We start from the raw sequence: 18,775 nt of genomic DNA on the forward strand, positions 1-18,775 counted from the left end.
ATTTGACCAAGGACGGCTTCTTGGACAGGAGAACCTGTCACCCATTTGATAACGAGACTCCATTCACAACCATGTCCTTAATTGTGATCTAGAATTTCAGGGGAATTCGAGGCTCCATTTCCAGATGGCAGACTGATAGTTTCTCGAAAGGTGTGCTGCAGAAGAGTGTCTTCACATGGTGGCACCTGGCCAGATTCAATATCCCCTCTTCTATCATGGAACATTTGGTATTGGTATCATCGGTCGATCACATTGTCTACCTTTGTGTTGCTGCAGTAAAGTTGACAAGTGAATTGTTGGATGACGTTGAACCCTTTGCTGGGAAGATCCTAGTTGGTACCCAGAGATTTAAATGCTTTCCTGACCATTTGATTTTCAAAGAAGAATGTTTCCGGCTTTCAGATTTCCCTGACCAGCCTCGGTTCTGAAAGAATCACAGCTCGTCTAATGTGGAATCAAAAGCTCTCAAAATTGTTGGACTCTCCCATGATGAGGCCAAAGCAAAAGATATGTTGCCATTGCAGGCAGGTTGGTGGTCTGTTGTTTTTTTTACTGCTTCTTCTACAACATTACTCACTCTGCTCTCACAGTCCTCTGACCATCCCCAGCAATTCCAGGATATATGCATTCTTACAGTAACCCCATCCTGGTTAAACTTTGAAAGTCCAGGATGATGGTATGCCTCAACTCTATTATTTTACACTTCTCCCATCCATTGAACCACATTCCAGAGGCTGTTCTGTCTCACTCTTCCCTCCAGGGCTTCAAACAAGCAGTGCACCACCAAATCTTTTCACCACCAATTATGTCCCTTGATATTTATTACCCCATTGTTCTTCCTAACCACACGATCTTACTTGCCAGCTTCAGTATTCACCCCACCCCACCCTCATTCCTTTCCTCTTATTCTGTTCATTCATTCCCTTGATGTCTATCCCACTGTCATGCTCTTCCATGAGCCTCGCTTCTATAAATAAGTGAACAAACTACCAACAGTGCAGTCCACACATGTGTTCCTAATGCTGCAACCATTTTTGTGGCATCAACAACGTCGGACTGGAATTTTGGTGCCATGACGGAGATTTTGATTTCGATGTTTGTTCTGAGGGCAAGGCAAATTGTGGACACATCTGTATCATCTGCTACACAAATCAGAGCAAGGCAGTCTTCTGCAGCATACTTCACTTCTTCTTTTAATGGCCACCATTGTCCCACCTTTCTCGTGGGGTCGAGCGGGGGAAGCTTGGCCTGATTCTTCATGAACCAGTTGACCAGGCCTAACGTTCGACTAGTTAGGGCAGGAATTTGGCCATAGTGGCGGCGATAGCTCGCCTCCTTTTCACGAAGGACATCGTGGTTCCTTTAACGTGCACCAACGAATGCTGGCAGATGGGACTCCCGTTTAACGTCCCTCTGAAGGACGGCACACACATTGATTAATCATCCTACCTGTGAAACACCGGAATGACAATTTATAGCTGGGTCGGGAATCAAACCAGCTGGGTCGGGAATTTTGTCACCATGCTTTTCTCTCCTTCTCTGCTTCTTTCCAGCTTTCTGCAGGAAACTTTGTCAACTTGTTCTTACTCTATGCATGCCAGATGCCTCTAAGTTTTCATTTTGTGGCCTGGTCTTATTTGAATGAAAATTATGCCATCTTCTCAACCATGGCTCACACTCTGCAGCCTTGATTGACTGGTCTCTGCATACATCGATTATGTTGTTTCCATTGGCAGCATGAAGCATTCCTCCACGGGGTTTCTGAAGGAGTCCCACGACATTAGTATGTGCACCACATAGATGAGGGGTCCTCTTAACAGGTGACACTTTGCTCTCCAGGTGTTTTACTAGAATGGCTTTCTTGGTTTTCTTCATTGTGCCATCACCAATCGTCAGAACCCAAGGTAAGGGCCTAGCGGGTGACAGAACATCCCTCCTGTCCAGTTTTAAGTTTTAAGCAATGAGAATCATGGTCTCAAACACAGGAGTCAGTTTTCAAGATTATCTCTTTTCTCATACCCTTTACCTTACCTTGACTGTTTTCTTTTTCAGCTCATTGAAAAATTTCAAGTTCAGCTTCTTGATGGTGAAATAAAAACCTGTACCCTTTTGAAGTCGATGTTCCTGGAAATTCTGGTCAAGAGATCAACAGAAACCCGAGGTGGTGCAGCTGCCGCAGTCGATATGCACACGAGATCTGAAGGACATTGAAGCAGATTTAATTAATTGTTCTCCAGCAGACAAATTTTAACAATATCACCAACTTTAAGTTTTGGGTTTCTCAGGTTAATCTGTGTTTTTTGATATACGTATTTTGTAAATGTCTCTGATGGTTTTGATTTGATAGAGGAATGGAGCATGTGAAAATATTTATCGATAATATATTGAATACAAACCCATTTCTGACGTCCCAGTTCAGTTATCTTTTATGTAGTCTTTCTTTAAAAGTGTGATCGAAATGCTTGATGATGACAGCTTTCCATTCATTAAAAGTGCTGTATAATGTAATATTATCTTTAAGAGAATTCTTGAGATGTTCTGTTGTCATACTCTTTTTCCCTCATTAGGCAATAATTCCTTTGGCTTCCTTTCGCTTTTTATGAAAGAGCTGTTTGAACGCAAACCCAACACTATGACATCTTTTATTACCTCCGCCCACCGAAGGGGAAGGAGGTTATGTTTTCACCCCTTTCTGTCTGTTACTTGCAAAATCAAAGATTTTTTGGGGTCACCGAAATAGGTGACCCTTATTGTCAGTAATTCTGTCTGTTTGTTTGGATGTTTGTTTGGATGTTTGTTTGGATGCTTGTTCGTTTGTCATCAGCATAATTGGGAGTAAAAGTGGGCGGATTTTGACCAAACTCGGGTGGTAGGTACATCTAATGACCTAGTGCTTTGGAAATTGTGATGGTTGCTTGGTACGCTTTGGTTCCCCAGCAACAACCGAAAAACCTTCAAAATCGGTACCGTTCAAGCGAAATCAATTCCGAAAGCCATTATCACACGTAGGGTTATGAAATTTGGCACGAATGATCTACAGGTGATGCTCTATCAGATATATTCCGGTTTGTGTGATATATGGAATACTTTACACGCAGCACCCCCTACAATTAGGGTATGTGCGAAAATTGGCGAAAATTGAAGGCCCCCTAGCGACCAGGTGAGTGCATCGATACAAATGAAACTTTGCAGGTTCATGGTACTCAATGAGTACTACAACTTTGCCTCAGGACATATTGACCGATTTCGCTTAGGTCAGGGGTCAAAGGTCAATTAGTGCAAAAATCCATAACATGCGAGAGCTGGAGGTGCCTTCGCGCCAAATGCTACTCCTCCTAGGGTTATGGTCGGATGGTCATGAAAATTCACACTAATCGTCTGGAATACATTGTGCACAAATTATCAAGCCAGATTTTCGGTTTAGATCTTTGTTCACCCACAGCACCCCCTCGAACTTTGGGGATTTCCAATTTCAAACTGCATTTTCGGTACTTTTCATTCTAATGGATACCGAGTAGTTATCAGGAGATGGAACTGGATGAGATTTGAAATGCATAATCTTAAGGTGGTTCCCTATCCGCTATATGACATCCATTTTGCTCTATATCTTATAGTTTCCATGCTCGGCGCCCCATCGCCGCCTACCGGCTTGTCTGTTTGTGTGTTTGATTACCCTGTAGCAGCCACACCATTTCAGCGATCATGACCAAACTGGGTACAGACGTCGGCGATGGTCCAACTTTGACACTTGTCGTTTTTGGTGAATCTAGGTCAAAGGTCAAGGTCACCGAAAAACCGAAATTCTTATTTTCGCAATAACGTCTGCTAAAATGGTCGTGTCGACTTCAAACCAAATCCAAAATGTGCATCTTCCAATTCTGCATCCAACCATATATCTCATTGGGGTGTCACACCAACACCCTACTTAGCGGTCGCGGGTCGAATGTCGGGGGGGGGGGGTCTGGTCAAAACTTTCAATTTGCGATAAAAACGCCATTTCAAGTCCGATTGACTTCCAAGTTATGATCATGACCAAACTAAGTGCTATAACTCATTAAACAGTAGCACTATCGACTTATAAGAACCAAATTGATTTCCAGCTTTTTGTTTTTTCAGAGATCATGGAGGTATGACAAAGTTATTCCAGCAATTCCTTGCTCAACAAGCAATTTCATTTGTTTGTTTGTGTTCAGGATATCTCAAAAAGTTGTGGACGGATCCAGATGAAATTTTGTGGGCAAGTTGGGTGTGTGACGAGGACAAAGTGCTTCGATTTTTGTGAAGATACAAATCCGGATCCGACTACCAGAATAATTTATGTAATTCTTCACTATTGAGAGATAGAGCCAAAAACTATATAGAGCACGATATCTCAAAAAGTTGTGGACTGATTCAGACGAATCTTGGTGGACACGTTGGGTTTGTGACAAGGAAGAATTGATTCAATTTTGGTGAAGATGCAACTCCAGATGCGGATCTGATAATTTTTTAAGTGATTCTTCACCATTGAGAGATGGGGCAAAACCGATATAGAACACAATGTCTCAAAAAGTTGTGGACAGATTCGGACGAAACTTGGTTGACACGTTTGGTGTCTGGCAAGGACGAATTTCTTCAATTTTGGTGAAGATCCGAATCCGAATCTGGATATGAGGATTATTTAATTTTTAAAGTGATTCTTCACCAGTGAGAGATAGGGCCAAAAACAATACATGGCATGATATTTCAAAAATGTATTGGGCCCGATATGTTCTCATGGATCAGGCATTACGTGGCCGAGGTATGCGCTCTACCGAGTGCCCTTCCAGTTTTTCAAAGGAACAACCCATGCATATCTTGACCTCAAATCAATAACGGTTAAACTATACTTGTGACCCTTATCATCATTAAATTCAATCAAGTAAACAGACCATATAGTGGGGCAACTTAGCATAACAGTTGTGCATTTTGAGGAAAGCACCAAATTTGGCACACGAGAAGCCTATCATATTATGAACAGATTTGGATATTGGGCCATCAAAGTTTTTGATGGCAGTGGAAAATAGCTGCCACAGCAATCAGCGGCTGAATTTGAGATGGCCCAATATCCAGGCCCCCCTAACAAACGGACGCCAACGTTGTCAGACGGAATGAAAACCCGTCATTCTTGCTACAAAAACAGCTAAAATTGATGAGAAAGCGGCCGAAATTGAAACCAACACAGTAATTACGGTCGCAATAGCAGATACAATGGAAACCAACACGTTTATTCTACACACAAGAACGGTCGTGACGGAAACAAGAACGGACAATCCCGAAATAGATTGGTGGGGAACGGAAGCAAGATTGGTTATTTCCGTCGCGAAACGTCCGAGAGCGAAACAAAAGCGGTTCATTCCGGTTACTGTAGTGCGAACAAGATGGCGGATGCAGTAGAACGACCTGTTACGGTATGTAAATTTTTAGTGCTTGTGCCTCGAACATAAATGTAATATAGATAATATATAGTGGGTAGTACCTGATGTAGTTTTAACAATTTATTAAACTGAATTTTGTTGTGATGATAATGTTTGGTTTGCCTGCATTTCGAGCCCCCGAGTGAAGGATCGCTCGTTGTGTATGCCCAGTTCAACATAGGGGATCGTGTATGGGATCTTTTTACAGTTTTTACTTCATATTAACTTTGTTATTTTATTGGAATTTGCAATTTATTATTACTATCAAATTTTACCTCTTGCAAATATAAACGATCAATCGTCACTGATCGCTGCAGCACGGGGGCACGAATTTCACGAAATGTGAGCCACACATTATGTCAACAGGGCACATTTATCGCTGCTTGTGTAATATCCCGAACCACAAACGGGTTTTCATTAACAGACATGATATATTCAAGGCAGACTTCGTTAAAGTTAACTTACCATAACTTCAAGAACTTTTCAAGACGCCATGTTTTCCACGTTATGGTAACCGGAATTAATCGCTTTCGCTTCGGTCTCCGCAGTTTCGCGACGGAAATAACCGATGTTGCTTCCATTCCCCACCGTTCTATCTCGGGATTGACCGTTCTTGTGTCCGTCACGACCGTTCTTGTGTGTAGAATAAACGTGTTGGTTTCGGTTATATCTGCTATTGCGAGCGTAATTACTGTGTTGGTTTCAATTTCGGCCGCTTTTTCATCAATTTTAGCTGTTTTTGTAACAAGAATGACGGGTTTTCATTCCGTCTGACAACGTTGGCGTCCGTTTGTTAGGGGGGCTTGAATATCCAAATCTGTTCATAATATGTTAGGCTACTAGTGTGCCAAATTTGGTGCTTTCCTCACAAAATGCACAATTGTTATGCTATATTTAGCTAAGTTGCCCCACTTAGAAACGAAGTTGTTAAGTATTTAGCTATTTAGCTAAGTTAATATATATATATATATATATATATATATATATATATATATATATATATATATATATATATATCACACTGTATGATGTCCCTATGCCTGCCCCACAATCTCCCGCATTCCCCTCCCACCACCAGTGATATTCTGTCGATAAAGACGATCAAATTCATGTGCTCTTGATATAGTACAGGCATGATGGGCCAAATAGTCTCCGTTTGCATCAAAGTTCCTTGTATATCTCTTTTAACTTGGTCGTGAAGTTGAAGATTTAATGTGGAGGAATAAGTCAGGGTGGTTTCCTTAGTTATATTATTCTTTTGAAACCGTCCGATGCAACACTTCACTTGTCAAGTTGTCTACAATGGGAATCCTTAGTCGGTCCTTACAGTGGATTTATGACTTCCTGTTTAATCACCAGTAGCAGTGGAATTTAACAGCCAGCACTCATCTGATGTTCTTCCTCTTTCCTTCAGTCCCTCAAAGCAGTGTGTTCAGGTTTTTTTTTTACAATTTTTTTTTTGGTGTTGTTGCATTGATGACATCACAGCTTCTTAAGTTTGAAAATCCCATAGCGGTTCGTATAGATCTGTCAATATCTGGTTCTTATGCATTGTTATTAATAAGATAATAACAATTCGATAATACAAGTAGACCCATAAGTATATAATGTAAAAGAACTTGCAAATAATATTTAAAAAATTACCAATAATACAAGATTCAGGAGTATGCCAACAAGGAGGAGAGGAGGAGAATGGGGCCATACTCTGTGCAGAGCATTGGTGCTGCTTAATCAGTTTCCATGGCTGTTAGGAACAATCCTGGATGCAGCACCACTCTGACACAGTATACCAGCATGCTGGCACTCATTTTGCTGACCTCGGAAGGATGACAGGCAGAGTTAACCCCACCTGGTATTAATTCAACAGCTGAGCAGGATTTGAACTCGGGACTCTTCAATCCAAAGCCCACCACCCCAACCATTAATCCAACACCAGGCATATGCCAACAAGACTTATAACAATAAGCAGATTTGCAAGTTAATACTGAAACCACAGGACAAATACATTTTGAGACTAATTGCATAAAATAATTTGAAAAAAAAAAGTGTATAAACGTTCTTTGTTTTGCAAATATTTTATCAAAATTCAACTTATAGACCATTTGACTGAAGAGTCTTACATGAACCTGGACCAAAACTCAGGTATTAACGATCAATAGTATCAACTATTCTAACTCAGCTATACAGTGGTCATCTCTTTTCAGTTCATCAGTGGCCACAAGTGAAGCCAAGGTCTGAGCAGAACCAGTGCTGGCTCCTAAACTTTGGCTCAACAACAGCTTGTACTTGGAGTTCATTCACGAGGAGATTGTTGTTGCAGGCTCGGAGATTTGCAGTTAAGAAACCATCCTGAAAATGGTGATCTGCAAAGCATCTTGCTACTCCTCCTGCCAGACCGTTATGCACACCTGAATGCTGTTAAATATGCCATGCTGCACCAATTATCCACCCAACTTTCAACAAACAATTAATAGCATTAATGCGCAGACTTTCTTCCACACTCCCCCGATCTGTGCACTCCCCTTCTCCCCCCACTGTAAATATCAAGGTGCTCTTGGCTAGGAAAAGAGGTGTTTTATTGCACAAGTTCCTGTCATCTCATGCCAAGAACATCCATTCCCAAGCTAACCTGTTCACTTTGTGCAAACGCGTTTACTTCTGCTGTGTGTTGAATCATGCACATCCAACTTTCTAACCGAAAACAAAATCTATGAACTTTTGTATGTACTGTACCTTTCATTGTAGCATATTCGCACATGTTGCACGGTGCATCAAATAGAGGGGCTTTTGAAGGGATGAGCGAGTATTCAGAGAGGCATCATCATCTGTTATCACCATAAAGCTGATGGCACATCGCTTGCAGGCATCTTCAACTGGCTCGTCACATTCTGCTCAGCTCAACTAACTTACTGCTGTTTTTGTGGTTCTCCATGCCCATGTAACCAACAATGGAAAAACGAGGCCACATATAAAGGCCCATTGCTTTTTGTCCTCTGGAACCTGGCAGCAGGAGTGTTCCCATCACCATTAAGGACCGTCTTAAAAGACTCTTTCCCTATCTCATGAACACTATAAAGCATTATCTTTCTGAGTTCTTTCATTGATCTTCATTTGCTGGTGAACTGCCAAATCCAGAACATGTAATACTTGGTTGTGCCTCCACATATACTGCTACAGAACTTCCTCAACTCAACAGCACATGTTCTGGTATTCCACACATACTACATCGCTTGCAGGCATTCAATTCAATTCCACCATTTTCCACTTATGGACATTTGCAGAGGTCAGGAGTAAGTCATAATCCAATATTAATGAGAAGTTAGGTTGTGCTGGTTCAATTCACCACAAACTTGACATTATGTGATGCTCATTCGCTGTCTTCCATTGTGTCCATTTTCCCTGCAGAATTGCCCAACCAGTTGCATCACTCATTTCCTCTTCAATCTACTTCACCTCATCAATCACCCTCTCATCTTCTTTGAACCACCAGCACCTCATATGCCAGCCAGTACCTCGTCAATACTTCTGCACCACTCCAGTGATTTCCTTTATCTTCAACTGGCTCTCCACTTCTTGCACTCCTGCGCTCAAATTCGACTTGGTTCCTGACTCTCGGGCAATCATCAACACGATATAATTGGAGGAATCACTTGTCTTGCATACGTTGAACTGTTCCACAAGTGATGTTAATCACAATTTAGCCGATGACCTGTACAGGGCAGCAGTTGAAAGTGTTTTTGGCATTTTTTTTTTCGAAGTCATTTGCGAATGTACTTACTCACCTGCCTGTCCATTATCTCCCACCTGCATTACAGCAACTTCATATATTTGCAATGGCCAGATAATACAAAGCAGAAAGGTGAACTGTCGACATGAGACCTTATGAGGACTCAAGAAACCAGTCTCATCAAAGGCTTTAAGCCCACGTAACAACTCCACTTTGACGATCTGGCCTCCATGGCAGTCTGTGAGCAGCAAGGAACACCAGCACCCAAAGGCATTTAAAATGGCTCTTCCTTAATGTTTGGAATTCTTTCCTCTCCAAAAAAGAATAGGATCTCCTTATTGCACCCACTCACGAATAAAACATTCCAACTTTTCTTTGTAGAATGTCATTCTGCTCCAGTCCATCAACTGTTCCAGCCATCCCAGTCAAAAGACCTTGTGGTACAAACTCTGTCAATGAGCACTGTGATTAAGTCAAAGAAAGCTCACATTGGAGGTAAAACGACTCCAGTGGCACGCTGCACACCTCGTGCAGCACACTCAGAACCACAAACTATCAACTCCATGGGCATCACAAATAAAAGTGGTGAAATAGTACCCATCGGTATTTCTACCTCCAACCATCACCACTGTCTCAGAGGCATTTCCAGTTAATCATAACTTAAAGTCCATTGGGGAAATGCCATCAGTGTTCTGGCTTCAGCACGGGAAGAACATAACCCCACATTTACATCATTTTAAAGTCTGTTTTTTCGAGGGATGTGGGGGTAAATTTTTTATTTTTATTGAAAAAAAAAACAAGGAAAAAAACAACAACTTTAAGTAGCAGCCGGGATTATAACTATCAACATTAAATGGGAAAATTGAGTTAGTTACAGTCTGTGAAAAATGCCGAATCCCCCACTGACAGTTAATTGCTGCTGGATATATATATATATATATATATATATATATATATATATATATATATATATATATATATATATATATATATATATATCATTATAACCACTGACTCACTGACTAATAATGAAGATCAGCCCTTTCCGGGTGACGTAGAAAGCTGAAGTGCTGCGTGCCGAAGGATGCCAAAGCCGGAACACCGGGAAAATTCACAGAATCGTCGGACAACATCCATAAATGAAAATACAAAAATGATGAAAAAATAAATGAAAAATATGCAGGTGATCGACCCAAGACAATGGGAAAGCACAGTAATTTTATGTGCCGATGGACATCGAAGCCGGTACACCAGGAAAAAAAAAATCACAGAACCATCGGAAAGTATCCGTAAATGAAAATATAAATAAATGAAAATAAATAAATAAATGAAATATCAAATACAGGTCAGTGACCCGATTCAATGGGGAAGCACGGTTCATGTACTTACATATTACAAAATGTGTAAGCACACCCTGCCAGTATATAATAAACGACTTCACTGGATAACATGTTGGTTCACTTTCTCGGGGGCAATCCACTCCACTAGGATAGCTGCAACTTAAAGTTCTTATTAACTGGTAATGGCCACCGAGACAAGGTGGATGTGGGTGGGGGCAAGCATCCTCTGTTGGCCAAGACCCCTGCAGCAAGTGCTCATGCAGCACAAGGGTTCACGGTCACCATTCCAATTCAGAGGTGCATCTTTGCAAGTTCACATTAACGTCAGTCCCTTAGATTTTGAAATTGATCATTAATGTTTTGCATCAAGAGAAGGTGAAAAAACAAACAAACGAACATGAGGATAAAGCTCAACACATGCGTTTTACCTTGAAGACCAAAGAACGGGGTCGCATGGGTTTTTCAAAGCAAAACCTCAGGCCAAAAGACATCATCACACAAGGTGAACTTGCTCTTTCTCTGATGAGGAACACCTTTTTACAAAAATAGATTAAAATTGTGGCAAAGTCAAATGCAATTGCATGCCTCAACATGAAGAGATTTGGAAAAGTTTGTCCAAGCAATACACATGCATACACCTTGTCCCTTGGCGAAAATGTTTGATAAGGAGATTGGAAATATACTCTGTGCAGAGCGTTGATGCTGCTTGGCTTTGTGGTGTCTCCTTGTATAGAGTTAGTATCGACTGAAGCAGTCTCCTTGGCTATTGGGCACAATCCTGGACGTGTCGCCACTCCGACAGCACAACACCACTCCGACAGCACAACAGCATGCTGGCACTCATTTTTCCGACCTCGGAAGGATGACAGGCCGAGTTAACCCCACCTGGTATTAATTCAACAGCTGAGTGGGATTTGAGCTCAGGACCCTAGGATCCAAAGCCCACCACCCTAACCATTAAGCCAACACCAGGCATTGAAGGAGGAGATTGGGACCATACTCTGTGCGACCACAGAGATTGGAGCCATATTAAAATGTACAGTCGGATAATAAATGTTGGGATTCTATTCACAAGGCCAAAATTCATGATCTTACAAGTTGTTTTGAGGTTAAGGCTTCATCAGCAAGACACAATGATCAATATTAAACTGTGGGCGGAGGGGACGATGAGAGGGGAAGGGGAGGGGGAGAAAGAGAAAAATAGCCCTGGCCTGAAGGCAAAGGACACCACAAATTGTCGGGAACTGAAACTAAAAACCTTAACCAGAAAGAATAGAAAAAAGCAAAGGTAAAAACAAAATTACAAATCGTAAGAAGTTAGAAAACAAGAAAATACCCCCTTCTACAAGGAAAGAAAAACAAAGTGGGAAGGTCATAGAATACAGGTGTTTTACAGTCTCTTGCATATAAAAAGCACGATTGAATGAACCACTCACAAGGAGGGCGGAATTCGGATGAGAGAGAGAGAGAGAGAGAGGGAGAGAGAGAGAGAGAGAGAGAGAGAGAGAGACAGAGACAGAGACAGAGACAGAGACAGAGACAGAGACAGAGAGACAGAGAGACAGAGAGACAGAGAGACAGAGAGAGAGAGAGAGAGAGAGAGAGAGAGAGAGAGAGAGAGAGAGAGAGAGAGAGAGAGAGAGAGAGAGAGAGAGAGAGAGAGAGAGAGAGAGAGAGAGAGAGAGAGAGAGAGAGAGAGAGAGAGAGAGAGAGAGAGAGAGAGAGAGAGAGAGAGAGAGAGAGAGAGTAAAGATTTCAATAATGACGGAATATTGCATGAAAATTGGCGAAGCAAACACTCCCTCGAGTGTGCACAAACACATCCACGACGCAGGAAGCGGGAATCAGGCAAGGCAAACAGTGCTCTCTGGCCATCTGCTCCGCCCTTATCGAGAACTCAAAGCAAACAGACAAGCAGTAAAGCACCCCAATAAAAGGCTTTGTGCTGACTTGGCTAATGGATGACCCCTCTGGGAGGGAACCTCTCTTCCAAGAATGAAAAGTGTTTCTCTGATTGAATGGGGTCAAGGGTTAGTGTTTTTAAAGTCACTGTTGTCTGTAAAAATCCAGGTTTAATAATTCTCTACCTTTGGGTGAAATGTGGTGCATATATATATATATATATATATATATATATATATATATATATATATATATATATATATATATATATATATATATATATATATATATTGTTACGGTTGTGGAAATTCACATATCACCATTCAGGTTCCCCAAAGATCAGTTATGTCGGTAAGTGTGTGTTCCAGGTTAGATTTCCCCACCAATGTATAACGGGATTTATTTGTGTGCTGGGCTGTGAACCTTTGAGGTAGTGTTATTCTTTTCTGTCTTTTGTTTTAAACAAACATCTCCTCAAACCGCCATCATCTCCTCACCATATTCTCCACAAACCACCATCATCTCCTCACCATCTTCTCCACAACCGCCATCATCTCCTCACCATATTCTCCACAAACCACCATCATCTCCTCACCATCTTCTCCACAACCGCCATCATCTCCTCACCATATTCTCCACAAACCACCATCATCTCCTCACCATCTTCTCCACAACCGCCATCATCTCCTCACCATATTCTCCACAAACCACCATCATCTCCTCACCATCTTCTCCACAACCGCCATCATCTCCTCACCATCTTCTCCACAACCGCCATCATCTCCTCACCATCTTCTCCACAACCGCCATCATCTCCTCACCATCTCCTTCACAACCGCCATCATCTCCTCACCATCTTCACCACAACTGCGTGAAGCCAGTGATTCCAAACACGTCCGCGTGAAGACAGTGATTCCTAACACAGCCGCGTTTGACGGCAAGATCGGATCAAAACGGCGAAAGGGTCGGAGCCAGCCGGGGGTGAAGGGTCGAAGGTGAAAGAGCACGCAACCCCCCCCCCCCCGAACCCGATAAAAAGCCGTGCTGAAACGCCAAGAAGGCAGTTGAGTTGAGCGGTTAAAGAGACGCCGAGTCGTCGACAAAGGAGTTGAGCGGTTGAAGAGACGCCGAGTCGTCGACAAAGGAGAACAGGTTGGAGAACAAGTTGCGGAACGAGTTGGAGAATGAGGTGGAGTCGGGAAGAGCGCTTGGAGAAGAGCGCTCGAGTTTGCGCTGCGCTGGTGTGGTGGAGTCGGGAAGAGAGCGGGAGAGTTCGGAGGTTGGAGTGTGGGCAGAGACATCGAGGGTCGCGCCGAACCAGGACCCAACGAGGGTGGTCAGGTATTCCGCTCGGTCTCTCAGAGCCCCTTCGGTCATCCCTGCTCAGAGCAAATTATAAAGGCTCACGTGCCCAGTTCTTCCTTTCTTTCTGGGGTTTTGCATGAAAGTCTGTGGCACCTTGTCCATAAGTAACAAACTGATTAAGTGCATGTACATTACATAATAGACATCGGCTGTAGGTTTTTGCTCGTGTCTTTTTCCCCATCCCCCTCCCCCCCCCCCATTCATTGCATTGCTTGCATGCCTGTGTGGATATAAATGCCCCCATTTTTAATGTCACCTGCTCGTTGTGTCCCTTCCTCCATTGACTGCCATAATTGCGTACGGGATACTAGCTGGCTGATTATAAGCCGATAAAAACTACATCTGTTCCGACGGAGCTTGGCGATATAAAACCGCTCGGCAATCGCAAAAGGAACGAGCTGCTTAAGCGGATCGTTTTCGTGCAGGCTACGTCGAGGTATAAACTCCCGGCATTTCTGTCTGCGTGAATAATTAGGTATATCAACAATTCGGCGATCGACCTGTAGCGCGTGGACAGAAGGGTTGGCTGGTTTCTGGTGTGTTACATACACCCACAGTTGGGTTTCGGCGTTGATCCGGGAGCTGCGACTAGATTGCCACGTTCGGTGGGCGCGCGCGGCTGCAATTGAGCTAAAGGCGGTCGTCCGCACGCCTGAGTGGCGAAAATCTACAACAATATGTATAAGGTATATAGATATATACACACACATATATATATATATATATATATATATATATATATATATATATACATATATATACATATATATATACATATATATACATATATACAACTATATATATACAACTATATATATATATATATATATATATATATATATATATATATATATATATATATATATATATGTATATATATATATATATATATATATATATATATATATATATATATATATATATATATATATATACACATATATTTATTTTTACATATATGTACATATATCTATATATATATATATATATATATATATATATATATATATATATATATATATATATATATATATATATATATATACATATAAATATATATTGTTGTAGATTTCCCCCCGCTGGCGTGCGAACGACCGTATCTAACCAATAGAGGTCGCTTTGACCACCGAATGGACAATCCAGTCGCGGCTTTCCGGATCAACGCCGGAAACCATCCACGGGTGTGTTTGTAACCACACCACAACCTTGTCCGCACTCGACCCGCGCTACAGGGTCCGATCGCCAAATCTTCGATTTACCTAATTATTCGCGCGGGTCGGTTAACGAGAGATTGTACCTCAACGGGACCGCTTGGAAACGAGCCGCTTAAGCAGCTCGCTTCCTTTTGAGATAACCGAGCGGGGTATTATCACGCAGTCCCGTTGGACCCGATCACTTTACCGGCTATTTAAAAACCAACTATATTCCGAGTGCAAGATGGCAGCTCAATTAAGGAAATAGGACGCAACGAACAGGTTTACATTCACACGAGGACATTTATCATAATAAAGCACGTATGCAATTAAACAAGACAAAACACGTATGCAATTATACAAGCAACATAAGCACGACAAAAGAACTACGACTGTCTATACGAAATGCAATGCAAACATTTACAGCACACAAAGAACTTAACAATTTCCTACTTATTAGACGGCCCCACGGACACATGTACGCAAACACACACACCCAAGAAATGGTGGCAGAGGCCTTTAATAACGGGCTCCAGCTCGGAGGACATGTGAGCTGAAACCCAGAACCTATCTCGAACCTCTCCACCTCGTGTGCTCTTCAAGTTGTTCGGACCCGGGCTCCAGCGAGAGCGAGCTGGATCCAATCGCCATGAGCTGCGATCCTTCCCGAGCTCCCGCGAATCCTCCCGCGCTTCTCAACACGTGCTGGTGAGACGAGGCGCCAATCCTTCCCGTCGATGTGTCGCTTCCCCGAGGATCCACCTCCAAGAAGAGGTCGATGAGTCGCACCAAGCCGGGAACCAAAATGGAGAACAAAGAGGTCCACGAACCAAGAAGAAGAAGAAGAAGAAGAAGCCACCACTCACGGCTCGAGCCGATCAACCGGCTTAACTTTCTTCCAAACAAGGCAGCTTGAAGCAAAAAGCTTTCAAAAGCCTCCGCCCTGACCAGATTCAAGCAGGACCCGAAGCTCTGCTGAAAAACCTCTGCAGAAGCAAAAAGCTTCCGAAGGCCTCAACCCTAAACAACCATTCCCCCCCCCCCCGCTCAACCACGGGTGGGAGGGAGTTGTTGACATCATGAATCACGGGACGGCAGAGTTCTTCTTCCTCTTCGCAGAAGAGGGGAGGGATGTCTCCATTGTTCGTTCTCTAACTATTAAATCGATCCGCAGCGCATCTAATCAATTTCTGAACATTTAAATAATGGAAGGTGAGCTATCTTGGGAACAAGCACTTATCGACTGGATACCATTGACCAGAGCCACAGAGCCAGGCTGAATGGCAGAGCTGAGCTGTTCAGGGAGCTGTGGCGTAAAACTGTACGTGTGCTAAGGGTGGACAAGGAGGCCTATGTGCGAGGAATCTGTGAGGAGGTGGAGCATCACCTGTGGTCAAGGGATTCTCATCGTGCTTACAGGGGAATTTGCGCATTGTGTTCATCCAAGCCCATCCCTCGGAGCACTGCAGTTAGAGCAGAGAGTGGTAGGCTCTTGATAGAGGAGTCTGAAGTGAAGGCTCGCTGGGCCGGTTACTTTGAGCGGTTGTACCAGGCTGATCCCCCAGCTGTCGAGTTGGACGTCAAGGGTGTTACAATCCCTGTTGCTGACCCTCGAATCAACTGTGGTCCACCTACGCTTGTGGAAACACAGGCTGCGGTGAACCAGTTGAAACGGGGCAAAGCTCCAGGGATCTGTGGCATCCATGCTGAACTTCTCAAGACTGGTGGAAATGCTGCACTCGTGTCATTGCATGCAGTTTTGTGCTCTGCCTGGAACACAGGCATCATCCCAACTGATTGGAAGAGGGGCCTTGTTGTTCCTCTCTGGAAAGGGAAGGGTGATCGCCAAGACTGCAACAACTACCGAGGGGTGACGCTGCTCTCAGTGCCGGGAAAGGTCTTTTTTCGGATAATTCTTGATAGGGTTCGCCACAATCTGCTTGATCACCAGCGTCCAGAGCAGTCAGGCTTTACACCAAAGAGGTCAATGATTGACCGTATCCTTGCTCTTCGTGTCCTCACCGAACGCAGACGAGAGTTTCGGCAGGGGCTGCTTGCAGCCTATGTTGATCTCTGTAAAGCGTTCGATTCAGTGAATCGGGATATCCTCTGGAGGATTCTTGGTCTTCGTGGGGTGCCACCAAAACTGATCGATCTGATGTCTGAACTCTACTCTGGTACTGAGAGTGCTGTGAAGTGTGGTGGTACCATCTCTGACTTATTTCCAGTTATTACTGGAGTTCGTCAGGGGTGTGCACTGGCCCCCACACTTTTCAGCACTTGTATGGACTGGATTTTAGGGAGGATGTCGGAGAGATCAAGCTGCGGTGCATCGTTTGGGAATGTCAAGATCTCGGACCTTGATTTCGCAGATGATGCAGTCATCTTTGCGGAGACTTTAGATATCCTTTTGGGGGCCCTCGAGGTGCTGAATGAGGAGTCGGAGCCGCTGGGATTACGGGTTTCTTGGGTCAAAATTAAGATCCAGGCTTTCGGTGACATCATGGATGTCCTGTCTGTGTCTGTTTGTGGTGAGGATGTTGAGGTCGTGGAGAGATTCACTGACCTTGGCAGTGATATTCATGTCTCTGCTGGCTGTGAGTCAGAGGTCAATAGACGTCTGGGTCGGGCCTGGGGAGTCATGGATTCACTGGATCATGGGGTGTGGCACTGCCGGTACCTGTGCGGGAGGACGAAAGTCCGAGTCTTCAGGTCCTTGGTACTTCCAGTCTTGCTCTATGGATGCGAGACTTGGACTCTGACCAAGGATCTGAGACGGAGACTTAATTCCTTTGGTACCAGGTCTCTTCGGAGAATCCTTGGCTATCGCTGGTCGGATTTTGTGTCCAATGAGCGGTTGCCGAGAGAGACTCGGATGAGATTTGTTACCTGCATAGTCCGTGAGCATCAGTTGCGGCTGTATGGACATGTGGCTCGTTTTCCTGACGCTGATCCTGCTCACCAGATTCTCTCAGCGAGGGAGTCTCATATATATATATATATATATATATATATATATATATATATATATATATATATATATATATATATATATATATACATACATACATATATATATATATACATATATATATATATATATATATATATATATATATATACATATATCCAAAATGGTTACAGACTGGCAGAAAACGCTCGGAATCTGACAAAACCAGTCTGTATCCGGGGTTCTATTTCCCCAACTGGTAAGGTCCAGGATTACGTTGGTATCGCGATTGAAGACGTGTGACCCGAGGCCTGTGCCGAGATAGCCGGCGTTATAAACCCCGGAGATGGCTGGAGTGGGTTGAGAATCCCTCCGTCGATGAATCCTTAACAATATGTATCTATATATTATTTCTGTTAACGTCTGCAAGTAATTTGACGCATCTCCTCCATAACTGCCAGACGGATTGTCGCCACTTTCGGCATGCGGGTGGTCTGTGGTCTTATGAACAGCATGGGCTATGTGAGATCACGCCAGACGGACAGGTTTGGGAATTTTGGGCGATTTTCTAATTTTTGCATGGCAACGTGTGACGTCACCGCCGAGAGGCGTAATTCCGTCATGACATCATTACGTCTGTCATCGACAGACCGTCACCGCCGAGAGACGTAATGCCACTCCGAGAAAACAATGTCTGCAATGTAAAACCTTCTTCTGCACGTGCTGACTACCTCAGAAGGTGAATTTGACACAAAAAATGTAACAAAAAACATTGTATTTAAAGTAAAGATTTCTTTAAAAAAAATATTTCTGTTAACGTCTGCGTGTATTTTGATGTTTCTCCTCTGAAACCACTGGCAGGA

Source organism: Eptatretus burgeri, chromosome 9, assembly GCF_056783735.1.
Source record: "Eptatretus burgeri isolate ZD-2024b chromosome 9, Ebu_testis_v1, whole genome shotgun sequence".
NCBI lineage: Eukaryota > Metazoa > Chordata > Myxini > Myxiniformes > Myxinidae > Eptatretus > Eptatretus burgeri.